Source organism: Eschrichtius robustus, chromosome 12 (assembly GCF_028021215.1).
Source record: "Eschrichtius robustus isolate mEscRob2 chromosome 12, mEscRob2.pri, whole genome shotgun sequence".
NCBI lineage: Eukaryota > Metazoa > Chordata > Mammalia > Artiodactyla > Eschrichtiidae > Eschrichtius > Eschrichtius robustus.
The window spans coordinates 74,925,190-74,936,314 of NC_090835.1; positions in this window are offsets into that span (position 1 = coordinate 74,925,190).

Consider the following 11,125-nt stretch of genomic DNA (forward strand, 5'->3'; position numbering starts at 1 on the left):
CAACCTGAGTTTTGGGGATAGACCATTGCTTTTTTTTTTTTTTTTTGGCTGCGCCGCACAGCATCCTATTATCTGGCCGGAGATGGAACCCGGGCCCTTGGCAGTGAGAGCATGGAGGCCTAACCACTGGACTGCCAGGGAATTCTGACCACTGCTTTTCAACTGGAGTGCTTCCCTCTACCCTGCCCTGGGGACACTCGGCAATGTCTGGAGACATTTTCAGTTGTCACAACTTGAGGAATGCTACTGGCATCTAGTGCGTAGAGGTCAGGGATGCTGGCAAACATCCTACAGTGCCCAGGACAGCCCCACAACAAAGAATCATCTGGCCCCCAGGTATCAAGAGTGCCAAGACTGAGAAACCCTGAGACAGACCCTATTTCTAACACTCTCTCCCATTTTCCTCATAAAGACAGTCATATGTATCTAACCACATGTACCAATTTTTGGTTTGGGAAATCTTGTCACTCTAAGTATAGCAGAGACTCTGCGATGGAGAGCTCCACCCTGGGGAACAGAGGAGGGAGGGTCCCGCGCAGGGTCCCGCTACTGCTTCTTCCAGCCCCTGTCTCCATTGACTAGCCTACCTGACTTCCAGCGTGGCCCTTTTGGCAGAGAGGTGCCAGGATGCCCTATTTCCTGGGGCAGGAGGAAGTTCCCAGCCCTGAGGAGGTCACAGCTGAGTCAGCCCTTCTTGGCTTCAGCTCTGAGAGCACTTGTAGACCTGAAAGAGACATCCACATCACAGCTTGCTCTGGGCAGCCAGACCGGAAGGCGTGGCGGGCAGTGGGGCGCAGACAGCTGCCAGGTCAGCCCTGTCCTCGCCCAAAGCCTTCCCGAGACTTGTCAGACAGGCATGTCATGGCAGCTGGGTCCCTTTGGGCAAGTCATGACTTTCCGGACCTTGGTTCCTTTATACATTGAAAGCGGAGAACACTCACTCTCTCTCCGTGGGAGGATAAAATGGTCAGGGAAAACAGCTTTATGGAGCACTGACTCAGGTACCCCGTTCCAGGTGCTGGAGAAAGTGTGGTGGACAAACAGCACCCTGTCTTCAAGGAGGGCACCCCAGGTGAGGGGAGACAGAAAATTCAGTGGTCCACATGGGTCTGTTTCTGGTGGGGTCTGCGGTGGCTGCTGTGACTTGCTGGTACTCTGTCTGTTGGCTCCCAGCTTCATGTCCTCCCTTCTGTGTTCTGCAGGTGCTGGAAGCTAGCAAACGACATTTCCCAAACTCCAGTTAGGTTCTGCGAATGGGAGGAACCGGTGAGAGATGGGAAGGCATGAGGGAGGGAGAAGCAGAGTTTTCTGCTTCCGCAGCTTACTTCTGAATTGGCGGCAGCAGCGTGGACACCTGGGGTGGGCACTTCCTTAGCATCAGTGGGCAAGAAGGGTCCCTGCTTGCTGCTCAGGGGCAGCTGTTCCAGTGGCAGCTGTTCCAGTGGCAACACTTCCAGCTACTCAACCCCTAGTGTGGGTCTGTGGGTTCCAGCCCAGGGATGGTAGCAGCTTCCTAGCCTCTGAGCATCACCTCCTCCCTTCTAAGACATTTGTGACCAGTTCCCAGTATTAAACCCCCTTCTGCTAAAAGCACCTAGAATGGTTTCTGTTTCCCTGTTTGGACACTGATACGAATGGTAATAAATGAGATGATAATGAAAATGTGAAAATGGCTTGCTTCTTATTACTGCAAGGTCCAAAGCAGAAAGGAAACCCAAGTGCAAACTCTCCGTGATTTTCCCCTTAGTGCGCATCTGACATTATCCCACCCATCAGCTTGGCGACTTTAAGCCAGACTGTCTATCACCCCAGTGGGAGTCCATGGGCATCTTCAGGGGCCAGGATACACAATCCCCCACCCAACAACCCCCCCTTCCACTCCTACCACTACCTTCATCACCTGCAGTTCTGTTTTATTCTCTAGGCTATTCAGAAGCACATTCTGATGATTGGATGCAATTCCAATCTCCATATATTTTGCTTTGTTTGTTCTCTTCAGCAATGTCAGATTATCCTAAAAAAACCCCATAGACTCAGAAACAGGGCCACGGAGGTGAATAAAATTCTTTCTCCCCACCTTCAAATGTCACTTTATGCAGATCTCTGAAATTCCACCGCTGAAGCAGTCCTTCAGATTAAGGCAAGTAATCTTAAATGAGGCTTTCTGGGCTTCTATGGATCTCCCAAACTTGTATTGGAAATGCTATGTTTATTTGAGGGAAGTTTTTTTGGATAGTGCCCATAATTTTCATCAGATTGTCAAAGAAATATGGGATCCTGAGAAAGCTACAACCAGGAGGTTAAGGCAAGGCCATCTGTCAATCACATATATTCTTTCAGGAAGAGGGGTACATCATTGTCTCCAAAACGGGATTCAGGAAGAAACACTTATTTATATTTACTTCATTTATATTGGATTCATTCATATTTACTCTTTGTCTCACCCTTTCACTTTTAAGCATATTTATTATGTACATTATATATAACATAATAGCACAGATATATAATTTATAAGTAAATGACACATATGGGGATTGATGGGCAATTTTAAAAACTTGATATAGGTGCACTGTCAAAATACTTTAGAGGGAGCAGGGCTTGAACACTAATGTTCATTGCAGCATTATTCATAGTAGCCAAAAGATGGAAACAACCCAAGTATCCATCAACACATGAATGGGTAAAAAAAATGTGGCATATCCATACAATGGACTATTTATTCACCCATAAAAAGGAATGAAGTTCTGATACATGCTACAACATAGATGAACCTTGAAAATATTATGCTAAGCGAAATAAACCAGACACAAAAGGACAAGTATTGTATTCCACTTATCTAGGATAAGCAAATTCATAGAGACAGAAAGTAGATTACAGAGTGCCAGGGGTTGGGGGAAGGGAGGAATGGGGAGTATTATGGGTTGCATCGTGTCCCCCACGAAAGATACATTGAAGTTCTAACCCCCAGTACCTCAGAATGTGATGTTATTTGGAAATAGAGTCTGTGCAAATTTAACAAGGATAAGATAAGGTCATTTTAGAACTGGCCCTGATCCAGTATGACTGGTGTCCTTTGGACACAGAGACAGACATACACAGAGGGAAGGTGATGTGAAGACACAGGGAGAATGGCCATGTGACTGGAGTGATGAATCTACAAGCCAAGGAACTCCAAGGATTGCCAGCAAACACCAGAAGCTAGAGGAAGCCAGGAAGAATTCTCCCCTAGAGCTGTCAGAGAGAGCATGACTCTGCTGACACCTTGACCTCAGACTCCTATCCTCCAGAACCGTGAGACAATAAATTGCTATTGTTTTAAGCCATCTAGCTTTTGGTACTTTGTCATGGCCAGCCTAAGAAACTAGGGAGTCACTGCTTAGTAGTTGCAAATTTCTATTCGGAGTGATGAAAAAGATTTGGAAATAGATAGTGGTGATGGTTGCACAACATTTTGAATGTAATTACTGCCACTGACTTGTACACTTAAAATTATTAAAATGGAAAAATGTATGTTTAAATGTTTTACCATAATTTAAAACAATTAGTAATGTAATATACCAAAACCTACTAAATTGTACACTTTAAATGGGTAAATTGTATGGTATGTGAATTATATCTTCATAAAGCCGTTAAAAAATGGTTTGTATATGGAGAGGCAAAAGACCCAGAGTACCCAACACATTATTGAAGAAAAACAAAGTTGAATAACTGACACTACCCAACATTAAGACTCACTATAAGGCTACAGTAATCAAGAAAGTGTGGTATTGGCAAAGAATAGAAAAATAGATCATTAGAACAGAATAGAGAGCCCAGAAATACTCACATAAATTTAGTCAATTGATCTTTGACCAAGGAGCAAAGGCAACCCAATGGAGCAAAGACACTTTTTTCAACAAATGGTGCTGGAACAATTGGACAACCACATACAAAAAAATAAAAATAATCTAGACACAGACCTTACAGTCCTCACAAAAATTAACTGAAAGTGGATCACAGACCTAAATGTAAACACAAAACTATAAAACTCCTAGAAAATGACGTAAGAGAAAACTGGATGACCTGGCAGTTGTCAATGACTTTTTAGATATAATACAAAAGGCAGGGTCCATGAAAGAAATGATTGATAAGCTGGACTTAAAATTTAAAACTTTTGCTCTGCAAAAAGCACTTTGAAGAGAATGAATAAACAAGCCACAAACTGGGAGGAAATATTTGCAAAAGGCATATCTTTTTTTTAATTTTAAATTTAAATTTTTTATTTTTAAAAAATTAATTTATTATTTTTGGGGGGCTGCGTTGGGTCTTCATTGCGGTGTGTGGGCTTCTCATTGTGATTGGCTTCTCTTGTTGCAGAGCACAGGCTCTAGGCACACAGGCTTCAGTAGCTGCAGCACGCGGGCTCAGTAGTTGTGGCGCAAAGGTTTAGTTGCTCCGCAGCATGTGGGATCTTCCCAGACCAGGACCCATGTCCCCTGCATTGGCAGGCTGATTCTTAACCACTGAGCCACCAGGGAAGTCCCACAAAAGACATATCTGATAAAGGACTGTTACCCAAAATATACAGAGAACTCTTAGAATTCAACAATAAGAAAATGAACCACCCAATTTAAAAATGGGCAAAAGACCTGAACAGACACGTCACTGAAGATGATATACAGATACAAACAAGCATATGAAAAGATGCTCAACTTCATATGTCATTAGGGAAATGCAGTTTAAAGCAACAATGAGATACTACTACACACCTATCAGAATGATGAGAATCCAAAACACTGACAATGTCAATGCTGGTAAGGATGTGGAGCAACAGGAACTCTCATTCACTGCTGGTGGGAATGCAAAATGGTACGGCCTCTTTGGAAGACAGTTTGGAGGTTTCTTAGAAAATTAAACATACTCTTACCATATGATCCAGCAATCATACTCTTAGGTATTTACCCAAATGAGCTGAAAACTTACGTCCAACAAAAACCTGCATACAAATGTTTATAGCAGCTTTATTCATAATTGTCAAAACTTGGAAGCAACCAAGATACCCTTCAATTAAAAAAATGGGTAAAGAAACTGTGGTACTTTCAGATAATGGAATATTATTCAGTGATAAAAAGAATGGGCTATCAAGCCATGAAAAGACCTGGAGGAACATTAAATATATATTATTAAGTGAAAGAAGCCAATCTGAAAAGGCTACATAATGTATGATTCCAACTACACAAAATTCTGGAAAAGGTAAAACTATGGAGACAGTTAAAAATATCAGTGGTTGTCAGAGGTTGGGGGAGGGAAGGATGAATAAGTGGAGCACAGAGGTTTTTTAGGGCAGTGAAAATACTCTGTACGATACTATAGTGGTAGATACATGTCGTTATATGTTTGTCAAAACCCACAGAATGTACAATGCCAAGAATGAGCCTGAATGTTAGCTATGGACTTTGAGTGATAATGATGTGACAGTGCAGATCCATCAGCTGTAACAAATGTAGCACTCTGGGGGGCATGTGGATGATGTGGGAGGCTGGGTATGTGTGGGGCAGGGGGTGTACGGGAACTCTCTATACTTTCCACTCAATTTTGCTGTGAACCTAAATCTACTCTAAAAAATAAATCTTTTTTTTTTTTAAGACTGGCACTGTCCAGAAAATTTTAAGAGGTTTACTTATAATTGTTATAAAGTTGAATTACTTAAAAAAAAAAAAGTTTGGAGGCCAGTGCATAAGGGCATTTATACGTGATTAACAGCAGCTCAGAGTTAATTAACTTCCCTGGGGGATGAAGAGGATCTATCCAGTAGAGGATCAGCCCTGAGTCCCCTCCCTCCCCCCAGGGAAGACGGTGCTGAAGGGAAGGCTGTGAGGCTTAAGCAAGTTGCTGAACCTCTCTGTGCTTCTGTTTCCTCACCTGTGAAATGGGGGAAATATTGGTACTTAGTATTAACTGATATTTAATGTTGTGACTATTAAACTGGTTAATTCATGTAAAGTGCTGTGAACTGTGCCTGTCGCATAGTGAGCACCGTGTAAGGTGCTGGACACGTGCCCTGTGAGGCTCCCCTTGCTTGCTGCTGGGTGAGCGTCAGGGAGGGCAGACCCGGGCAAGGGAGCTACCATTTACTGAAGCCTCTGTTGTTGTACCAGGTGCTCACTTAATTTCTTCCCAATTGTGAAGTGGGAACCATCCTCCTGGGTTTACACGACAGAACTGGAAGCTCAGAGAGTTCAAATGACTTGCCCCAAATCACAGAGCTAGGTAGAAGTGAGTGAGCCAGGATGCAAATGGGGTCTCCACGATACCAAACCAAGCCCCACTCTTTCTACGCTGCCAATTACCGATGAGACAGAGGAGGGGGGCCAGGGCCATGCCTCCATCTCCAGCAGCCAGCTTGGAGGTGGGGGACACATTCCGAAGAATATCACAGTTCTCTCTCTGTGCTAAAGGCCATGTCAGGGATTAGAATGAGCACTGCAGTGGGCTTCAGAAATGTGGTACAAGGGACTTCCCTGGCGGTCCAGTGGTTAAGACTCCACGCTTCCACTGCAGGGGGCATGGGTTCGATCGCTGGTCAGGGAACTAAGATCCTGCATGCCATACGGCACGGCCAAAAAAAATTAAAAAATAAAAGAAATGTGGTACAAGTCCCAGCTGCAACCCATACTAGTTGTGTGGCCATGGGCAAGTCACTTCACCTCACTGTGCCTCAGCTTCCTCACCTGTAAAATGAGGATAATAGCTATCCGGACTGTGTGGGTATTAAAGGAAGCAACATGGGAGGGAGACGCAAGAGGGAGGGGATATGGGGATATGGGGATATGGGGATATATGTATACATATAGCTGATTCACTTTGTTATACAGCAGAAACTAACGCAACACTGTAAAGCAATTATACTCCAATAAAGATGTTAAAAAAAGTAAATTTAAAAAAAAAAGAAAAGAAAGGAAGCAACAAATCTAGAACAATCCAGCAAGGGGCTGGCATATAGAACATACCCAAACTCATGTGTACTGAATGTGACACACCACCGTCTTCTGATCACCAAGAATAGAGGAGAGGAACAGAGTCAGGCCTGGGGCCCAGAGCTCCCCTCCTGCCGTCCCATGCCATGTCCTTGAGGAAGGGGGGATTAGAGCCCCATTCTCCACTCTGCTCATTAGGGAGGGTGTTCCTATCTAGTTGTTCAGTTCCTATCCAGCATCCCCCTCCCCCCACTACACACAAACACACCCCCTTCAACACAGCCCTCTGCAGGGAGGTCGCACCACAATGGCCTGTCCCCCACTCTCCAGGGTACGGAGACCACAGCTGTGGTCCAGCTGCGAAACCCAGCCCAGCCACCAACCAGCCCTGTGCCAGACAGGAAGCCAGGAAGAGCTGTGCATGCCTGCTGGACACTGGAGAGGGGTGGACGCCAGGGTCTGGAGCCTGGCCAGGCTCTGTAATCACATTGTGTGGAAGGGAGCATACAGGAGAGCTGTGCAGGGTCACCCTTCGCTGTCTGGAGGGCTGTGGGGGTAGGGGGTGAGGATAAGCCCCAGGAGGCAGGAAAGAGCACTGAGTTGGGAGTCTGGAAACATGGGATTTAGTAAGCTCTTGCCACCAACTCACTGCGTGACTTGCTAATGCCCCTTCCCCTCTCTGGCCCCTTGTTTTCCATCTGTGAAATGAAATATTTATTGAGCTCTCTGTGTCAGACCCAATTCTAGGGAATACCCTAGCAGACAAAGCAAAGTCCCCTCTCTCCTGGAGCTTTCATTCTACTAATCAACAAGAGGTGAAAGGTTTATGAAGAATAATAAAGTGGTGGGAAGGGACAGAGAGTGAGGGGTCTGCAATGGCCTCTCTGAGAAGGTGACATAAGTAAAAGGAAACAAGGAAGGGGGCCAAGTGAATATCTAAGGGAAGCACATTCTGGGCAGAGGGAAGAGCAAGTGCAAAGGCCCTGAGGCAAGCACACGAGGCGAGTTGAAAAAACAAACTCAGGGAGCAGCAAGCTGGAAGGAAATGAGTGAGGGGAGATGAAGGCGAAGGCAGGTCGAGCCCAGCTCTTGGAGCCTGAAGGCCATTGTAAGGACTTTGCATTTGACTCTGAACTGATCAGTGGGCCCCAGGAAAGCTAGGCCTGGGCTTGAATGCAGAGCCTACCTGGTGTTGAGGGTGTTGGTGAGGGGGGTGGAAGCATCTTCAGCCTCCCGCTCATTTACTCTGGGGTCCTATCCAGGTCCTTCAGGAGAAGACAGTAATAGGCCAGGGACAATGGTGAGGTGTGTAAGGCCAAGAGTGAGTGAGGCTCAGGTGCAAAACTTAAGGGAGCATCAAAAAACTCGGTAATTACAATTACTCGGTAATTACTCGGTAAACAATATTTTCCTGCAATATATCTAAAAATCAAAATTAATGCAAAAAAATCTATAATGAACAAAATGCCAATATTTTAAATAAAGACAGGATCTAACCCTGAACTTGCGTGATCCCATCTCACTGGCTTCACCCTAATCCTGTCCCTGGTTCCAATAAAACTTTATTTATAAAAATAGGCAGCTGGGTAATTCCCTGGTGGTCCAGTGGTTAGGACTCGGCACTTTCATTGCTGAGGGCCTGGGTTCAATCCCTGGTTCCATCCTTGGTCCGGGAACTAAGATTTCACAAGCTGGGACTTCCCTGGTGGCACAGTGGTTAAGAATCCGCCTGCCAATGCAGCGGACACAGGTTCCAGCCCTGGTCCGGGAAGATCCCACATGCTGCGGAGCAACTAAGCCCGTGCACCAAAACTACTGAGCCTGCGCTCTAGAGCCCGTGAGCCACAACTACTGAGCCTGCGTGCCACAACTACTGAAGCCCACGCACCTAGAGCCCGTGCTCTGCAACAAGAGAAGCCACTGCAATGAGAAGCCTGCGCGCCGCAACGAAGAGTAGCCCCCGCTCACCGCAGCTAGAGAAAGCCCGCGCACAGCAACGAAGACCCAACGCAGCCATAAATAAATAAATAAATAAATAAAATTAAAAAAAAAAAAAGATTTCACAAGCTGTGAGGCACAGCCAATAAATAAGTAAGTAAAAATAGGCAGCTGGCTGGCAGGGCTGTAATTTGCTGATTTGGCTTTTTAAAAATATTGAATTAAAACATTTTTTTATCTTGGCACCTTCCTAAATTTTGCACCCCAGAGGAGCACCCCATTTACCTCACCCTAGTCCTGGTCCTGGATAACAATGAAACTATTAGGTTCCACATGGAGGCCCCCAATGTTCATCCCTCCTGAGGCTCAGAGAGGTAAAGGGACTTCTCCAAGGAAACACGTGGATGGTGGAGTTGGGATGTGGAACTGGAGTCCCATGCCTGGTCATCACACCATACTGTGTTTTGTCCTAGAATGTTGATTTTAATGAGTGTTGATTTTTTTTTTTTTTGAGTGTTGATTTTTTAAAACATTTTATTCAAGTATAATAGCCATATAAAAAAGTGCATGCACCTTAAATGTTCAGCTTGCTGAATTTTCACAAACTGAGCACACCTGTATAACCGGTATGTGGGATTAAATGTAAAGCCTATTTTACATTTCCAACAAACCAGACATATTAATTAGTGTTGGGCCAGATTCAGAGGACTTTGGATCCCAAGCAGCTGATTTCGGACAGTAAGGCTGGGAGACTGACTGGGCCGATCCAGAGTTTAGGGGCCCTGGATAGAGACCGAGAAGCAGTGGGGAGGCGGGGCGGGTTAGTGGTGCAGGGCTAGGGTCTGTGGTTAGGGAGGGGGCCCCACATTCAGGAGAGGACGGAGAGCGACGGTGGGGACTGCACTGGGGACCATGTCCACCACCCCGCCCCCTTACGCCCTTCCACTTCCACTCTTGGCGGCGGGTGAGGCCAAGCTCGCGGACCCAGGTAAGCTGGTCAGAATGCTGCAGTCGCCAAGCCCCACGGGTGCGTCCCAGTGACTCAGCCCTTGCCGGGAAGGGGGAGTCCACCCCGCTCCCCGGAATTTCCATACAACAGCCTGATCCGGGCTGGCTCCCGGAGTTCCAGGCCGGGCCCGCACCAGGCAGCGCGGCCGCGGGAGCGGGACCCCTTCCTCCCGGCCCGGGGGCCCCCCACTTCCGGCCGAAGCCACCTGGCCTCATCGCGGGGACCACAGCGGTCCTGGCCTCGACGGCGCCGCGGGGACCTTCGAGCGTCGTAAGTAGCGACTGCGGGGACTGGGGGACACCAAGGAGAGGCCCCGAGTCCCTAGCTCGGCCCCCGCGTCCCAGCCCCGGCTTCAACTCCGGGCTGGAAGGCGGAACCGGCAGAACAGGCCTGGAGCCGCCGTCGCCTCCCTAATTGCTCACGGGCCCTCGTGGTGCGGAGCCCATACTCGGCTCCGAGGAGTCCTTGGTCTAGCGTGGCTGAGACGCTGTCACCACAGCGGGCGGCCTCACCTGATCATCCCACGGGCCCGCCCACCCCCACCCAGCGGGCCCGCAGGCTCCATGCCCTCCCCCATCCTCGGGGACCTGCTCCCTGGGCGACGCTGAGGGTCCCTGAACTCCCCCCACCCCGACTCTCTGGCCACGGCTCCTTCCTACCCCCGGCCCTGAGGAGGGACCCAGCTCACAATTCCAGATGTGTCGCCGGGCTGCCCCCGCCGGGAGGGGCTCCCTGTCTCCCCTTTCCCGAGCGCCCGCAATTTGGAAGGCCTCGGATTCCAGTCTGGAGCCAAAAGAAAGGCTAAACTCGAGAACCTCTCTTTGCCTCCAAAGTTGGGTTTCTGACCAAATTCCCACGCACGGCTGGTGGAGGTGGGGGAATTAGGGCTGCTGTAGGACACGGGATGCTAGTTGGTCACTAACCGGATTTCCCGGAGGGACAAACTTCTGGTCTGTGCCAAGGCTTAGGACCCCGGGGCAGAGACCAAGGGAGTGGGCAAAGGGTGCCTGAGAAACTTGATCACTCCCACCTTTGGGACAACGAGATTTGGGGTCCACAAATATTCAGACAATTGGCTCGAGGTAGTTGTGGTCACCATGGTTTCTCTCTCTCTCTCGTTCTCTTGCTTTTTCGAAAACTTTTGCAGAGTTTAGGACAGGCGAAGGGGAGCGCGCGCGGCCCCTTTTGCACGCCCCCCGGGGAGCTGGGCCTGGGAGGGGGG